The sequence below is a fragment of the Epinephelus fuscoguttatus genome, linkage group LG5 (genome assembly GCF_011397635.1).
Source record: "Epinephelus fuscoguttatus linkage group LG5, E.fuscoguttatus.final_Chr_v1".
Lineage (NCBI taxonomy): Eukaryota > Metazoa > Chordata > Actinopteri > Perciformes > Serranidae > Epinephelus > Epinephelus fuscoguttatus.
In genome coordinates, this window is record NC_064756.1 from 37,483,138 (window position 1) to 37,489,728 (window position 6,591).

The window sequence follows — 6,591 nt, forward strand, 5'->3', positions numbered from 1 at the left end:
TAAATATATAATGGAATAACATTAGTCTACATATGATATTAACAACAGCGAATATTCATATTTTTTTATTATACAAAAATTGTAAATTTATCATGTTAGCATCAGTACCTTTACACATAAAAGGGCGATTCAGCTGTTTGGGTTCAGCATGGCTTTAGACAGTATAAGATCATGTATACATAATTATAAATATATGTAGGCCTATATGTTTTTTTCTTAATTTCGTAGTAAACAGTCTTTTTCAATCACATTAGCTTAGCTTCACGACCTTTACCATTAAAAGCCAAATGAACAATTTGCTAGAGATGTTTAAAAAACATTAGGCTATATGGCCCTTCTTAGACTTTCATTTTTTGTACAATGTTACATAAACATGTTCTCTATATGTTGAAAAAATATACCCACCTTTGTAAATCTCACCACACAGAGCCCTCATGTCTGGAGTGACTTTTTTTTTTTATTACTAACTTCCTGTCAGAGCTTAACTGAAAAGGCGTGCTATTTAAAGATACAGCGACATCTAATGGATTGTTTTAGCACAACATACTGAAAAAGGATGGTAGCGATAGCTCAATCAGGTTAAATTCAACACATTTTTTGTTAAGATATAGTGAATGTAGATTGTATAATAAAGCTGGATGGCAGGACAGCTCCCCCCAAAATTAAGCCAAACATTTTGATCGCCCCCTGGTGGCTGGCTGCTGTACAGGTCCTAAACCCGCCACTCTCCACATTAGCAGATGGGACATGGGCCAAACAGAAAACTCAAAAGACACATCAAATACATTTTTTCCAGAGATAGTTTCTGTCATTCAAGGTTGTTCTTATTACACTGATGTTTGTTCGAGTGTTCATTTTTCTTATGAGTTTGGTTTTAATTAGTTAATTGATGTTTAAAAAGAAAGATATAGATTATGATTGACAGCTGTGTGTTCTAATCGGTATCATATATGTATGGGGTATGGGCAAGAATTTGATACAGGTGGAGATTGCTACTGTTCAGACTCTGACTCAATATGATGTCAACAGTGCAAGATGGTAGCGACCATATCCAGGATATTTTAGCTTAATTTTTGTACAGAGGGGGTAAGTGGAAATGCGTCTTCATATACAATCCATTAAAGTGGCACAACCAAACGGTTAAACAAATCGTTTCTAAAAATACTGTTTCAGACAACTGTAAACAGATAACATTCTGTAAACCTTAAGTTCATGGATGGATTACTGAATGGGCCTACCGGGCACAGGCCCAGGGGCCCAACATGTCAGGGGGGCCCTTAGCTTTCACTTGCAGAATTTAAATAGTCAAATTAACATGTATAGTGACCAGGAAGAGACACAAATATATCACAAAGAGATGCAAAGGAACTGCAAAGAGAAACAAAATAGCTACAAAAACAGGCAAAATAATCAAAGAGAGACTTAAATTGACTACAAAGCGACACAAGATGAATAAAAGAGATATACAATGACCACAAAGAGGCTCAAGTGATGACACAAAAGACAAAAAATAACCACAAGGAAACACAAAACACCTTTACAAGCTGCAACATTACAGTGATGAACATGTTAATTCATCAATAATTGTAATTCAATAATATATGACGAGATATACTTGAGGTAGGAAATAGTGCAAATTAGTTGTTGTGTTTTAAGTGGTGGTGTGATGCAGGCAGAGACAACAGTATTACACGATGCTATGCTGACTTGTAAAAGACTGGTGTAATGAAGAACCTGCAGTAGCATTCTTTCTTGCACTGTGGGTGTTACAGTCTGCTTCTGAAGGAGCTGATTAAGGCCCCCACAGTCTCATGTAGGGGGCGGGAGGTGTTTTCTGCGACTGATTTCAGCCTTGCTAACATCATTCTCTCAGCCACCTCTTCTAAGGAATCCAGAGGGCATACCAAGACAGAGCCTAACCAGTTTTAGTCTTGTCCTGTCCCTCTCTGTGCCCCAGCTCCCCGGCAGACCACAGCGTAGAACACTGCAGATGCAACCACAGTGTCATAAAATGTCTTCAGCAGTTTCTTGCACACTCCAAAGAGCCTCAGTCTCCTCAGCAAGTGAAAATGACTCTGGCCCTGCCAGCACAGGACACCCATGTAATGCACATTTACTATAGAAAATAATCATCTCTATGGCAACAATAAACCACAAACAATCTGTATACTACATTTTAGCGAACAACTCTGTCATGCATTAATATGCAGTGTTGGGAAGTAACTAGTTACATGTATTTAAAGGAACAGCGTGTAAGATTTAGGCAGATCAGATTGTGACCAGCTGAAACTTCTCCAAGTTAGGATTCCTTTGGTGATCATTGTTCAGGAGGTTGTTACCAGGAGCCAAATTATCCGCAGAGATCTCTTCCTCTCCAAAACAAACAGACCAGGTGATTTAAACAGGTAAAAACACTGTCTGAAGCAGTTTCACATTACAAAGCAAAGTGTTTTTCTGACACAGCTCAACATGGAGGGGCTACTGAAACTGATGGCTGACAGGAGAAAGCAGATGGCCCTGTCTAGAGCCAGTGTTTGTTTTGTCCATTCTGGGCTACTGTAGAAACATGGCTGCTCACGATGTGGATATAAACAGCTCATTCTGAGGTAACAAAAACACAATAATGATTATATAATATTCAAGTTTTGCCACTATATCCTCTTAATCCTACTGGACCTTAAAATTGCAAAATAAATGTGTTTGACTAAGAAAAAATCTGAAACTAAATTACAGTTACTAATCAAAATGCTGGTGATTACAAAGAGGTTAGGCCTACATCTGAATATACAGTATTCTTTTCAGTAGGTTCATCTGTAGAACATGACTCTCATTCTGTTGCTTTGCACCTTGTCACCGAGGGGAATACCTTCCTTGGTATATAGCCTGTTTCCAGACATTATTTAGCTTTGTTGCCCAGAAGAATTTTCCTTTTTAGAAAAGTAATCAAAATTATTGAAATGCAAGAAGTGACATTGTTTTGATAAAGCAATTAAAATCGTTACATTACTTATGACATATTTAACAGTGTAACAAGTAATCTGTAATCTATTACATCTCAAAAGTAACCTTCCCAGCACTGTTAATATGCACTAATCCTAATTTATACATAACTCTAAACTAAGGTTTTTATCTAAATGTGATATTTCAGATGTTTTGATGTGGGGTTGTATGAGGTTCTTATCCATAGTCAGTGTATTACATACAGTAGATGTCAGTCGGCACACCTTCTGTTCAGAGAAGCAGGCTGGATTGCAACATGGGAGCTCAGCAATGTACTGCTGTGGAGGGGTCGGCAACAAAATGTATTTTAGCCACATAAAAAAAAAGTCTGCATCAGTTTAAGTATACACTGTACTGGGAGTATTTACACTGCTTTGTCTTTCTGTCAGACAGCCTGTTTTAATGGGGAAGTGGGCAACAGCTTCAGTTCCCCATCTATGCTCTTGTCAAAGCTGTAATGTAATTTTTCGTAAGTTAAGTTCACTGAACACAGGAGCTGCCGTTCAACTGCTGCTTCAATCAGTTAGTCAGTTCATGTAATTGTGTGACTTGAACCTGAACTAAACCTTTAAATGCCAAAGTCACACAACAAAACAAACAAAGTAACTGTTTGAGGCAGTAATACAGCAGCGACTTTTGCATTCAGCAATGTTTAATCATTGTTTTTCTCAGTCTGGCTTTGAAGAGAGCGCTATAATATATGGATATTTTTGAGTGGAACTTTTTTTAGGTTGCTAAAATACATGTTGTTGCTGACCCGTCCACAGCGGTACATTGCTGAGCTTCTCTGTCAGTCTCCAGCCTACTTCTCTGAACAGGGGTGTGCTGACTGACATCTACTGTTTGTAATGTACTGTGTATGGATAAGTATCAGACCATTAAAAAAAATCTGAACTGTCCCTTTAAACTTGCTGAATGTTTTTCTTCTTTACATTGTGAGGTCCAAAAACACACAGACCACAAACACAGCTGTCCTGTGGTCTTTACTGGCAGTCATTGTTTGGAGGGGCCCACCCTTGACTGTTTACAGTAAAAGCTGCAGAGCTGCAGCCTGCAGAGCCGCAGCCTGCTGCTGCTGCTAAGTTACTTCCACTGACTTGACGGAAGTGCTAAAAATACAGCCGTGCTGCCTGCCACTGTGATACAGCAGAGTTTCTTCAGGGTTTCCACTGCCGGTTTATCTACAGCAGCTCATCAGGCAGCATGTGGGAACTTTATCAGAGCTGTAACTAGTCAGTGAGGTGACTGTGAGGGACAGTTTTCAATTTAGATTTGAACATCTGGCACTGAAGAGTCAACTTCATCAACACATAACTGTTGGTGGACACTACAGGTGAAAACAGTGCATTACATGTCAAATGCAGTATGCCAAAAGTACCAGGATGTTGTGCTGCATTTTGCAGTATGCAAACTGGCATGCTTTTCTGGCTATTGTGACCCACAGTCCTCTGCGCAGTGGAAGATACGTCATATCAACTGAACCGCAAACAGATGAAAGCTTGACAGCTCGCTGACAGCTGTCAGAGGGCGTAATGACGGATGACAGCACAGTCAAGTGACTGATGACCAGTCGAATAGTAATTACAGGAATATGAATATGAACTGTTTAAGTGAAAATAATCATTGAGATTACCAACAACAAATTACATATTTGTTTGAATGTTAGAATCCACAGTGTATGCAGTTATTACTTAAGAGTTTACACTACACACACTGCAAAGTAACAGCAGCAGAGCTCTCTGGGTTGAGCTCTGTCTCAGGCGAACTTAGTGAATGGTGTTTTGTTGAATCTCCAAGGTAACAGATAAATGATTGAGAGGGTCAAAGCTTAGGACATTATGTTATGAGGAAGTAGTACGTTCCAACTGTGTGCATACTGCATGCAACAGTACTTTGTGAGGACAGCTGCAGTTCCTACTAAAAGGAAAAAGACAAAGTAAGCGATTCAGAACTCAGCCACAGTTTTCTCATGCACTGCTCAGTTTGAGAATTTGGGTTATTTCAGAAGAATTTCAGAAAACTTTTAAAACAAAAATAACTTTCTTAATGTTAGTAATCAACTGGGGGAAGTTTGTGGTGATATCTGTTAGATGGATTTTTTTTTTTACCTGCACCTGTAGTGTCTAATTTTTTTTTTTTTTTTTTGAAATATTTGGAATTTTACAATATATAGCTTTCAAGGCCATTTTCTCAAAATGAGTTTTTTCTCAAACCCTGAGCCAAATATGTCCACTTCAGCACCACTTACATGCACCAAATGTTCCAGTTTTATTCCCATCTATATAAGGATTTTACTGAGGGGTTTGTTCTTGTATCATTCAGAGCCTGATTTATAAAACATTTTATTCCTAAAAACAGGGTGAAAATGGATTTCTTTTTATGGCTGTTGACACTGTTTTGTGATTTATGGAGTGACATAGAGAGATGTCCAAAACTCCCTCTGTGAACACCTCTAACTCTGATATTTCAACACAGTGAAACAAGAATTTTGAACCTGACTCTATCCAATGTTTACATTTCTGTTCTGGACCTGTATGCTACACATTCAACACAAAATTTCCGAAATATTTAAAGTAATGATCACCTTAATGTGAGTGATTACCTGGGCAAGTTTCATGGTGATATTTATTACTTAAAACTTTTAACCCATTCACCTGCGGTGTCTCCCCTTTATGACTCCAAAAGGAAAGTATGTGGGGACCTCCAGAGCCCAGCACACTGCAAATAAAGACACACATCAAATACAGAAACACTCCGCAGATTGTACAGATGATGGCCGCCAATCAGCTGTTAATACTGTTGAAAGCAGTGCTGAGGGAACCTGTCCTCCTGCTCTCTGCCCAGTTAGCACAAGCTAACACAACACAATGTGATTTCATCACTACTTGTCATATTTTGCCACTTGGGCAGAAGCCCTGTAGCAGTGGTTAACATCTCACACCCACACTGAAATGGCCTGACTCTGTTGTCACATCTTTGAATAACAGTTGGGTAGCATTAGCCGTATGATGCCAACAGTTAGCCCTGTCACTGTGTGTGTGTGTGTGTGTGTGTGTGTGACTCTGTCCCAGGCACAGAGCTTCGGTCCTGCAGGAGTAGTGTCATGATAAACAGAGAGAGAAAGGGGCTGAACCGATATGCTACAAACAGCTCTACAATGAAATTAAGATTTTATGTGTTTTAAATAGTCAAATTTGCGGCGAGGTTGTGGCAACTGGTCAAAATTGCAAGGTCGCACAGATTTAAGAGGGATTGGTTGAATTTGTGTTAATTCTTGCAATTGCAACTCTGCAAATCCTGAGGGAACTGATAGAGGGCTCTCACACAGCTTGCGCAGCGCTTCCCAGGAGCATGCATTTTCACTACTAGCCTTACTATTTAAAACACTTCCACTGAGGAGAGTGGGCCCTAAGCATGCCTGAGTGCACATGTGGGCAAACACTACTGTCATGCTACTTTGTTGTGCATGAAAAAGTTTGCACTGACGTGTGCTGAGTCCTGGTGTTTTGGCAGGAGTGTGTGTTTGAGGGGTGTTGAACATGCAAGTTTGTGGGCGGATGTGTTGATGTGGTTTTGCTGGTGTTGGGCGCA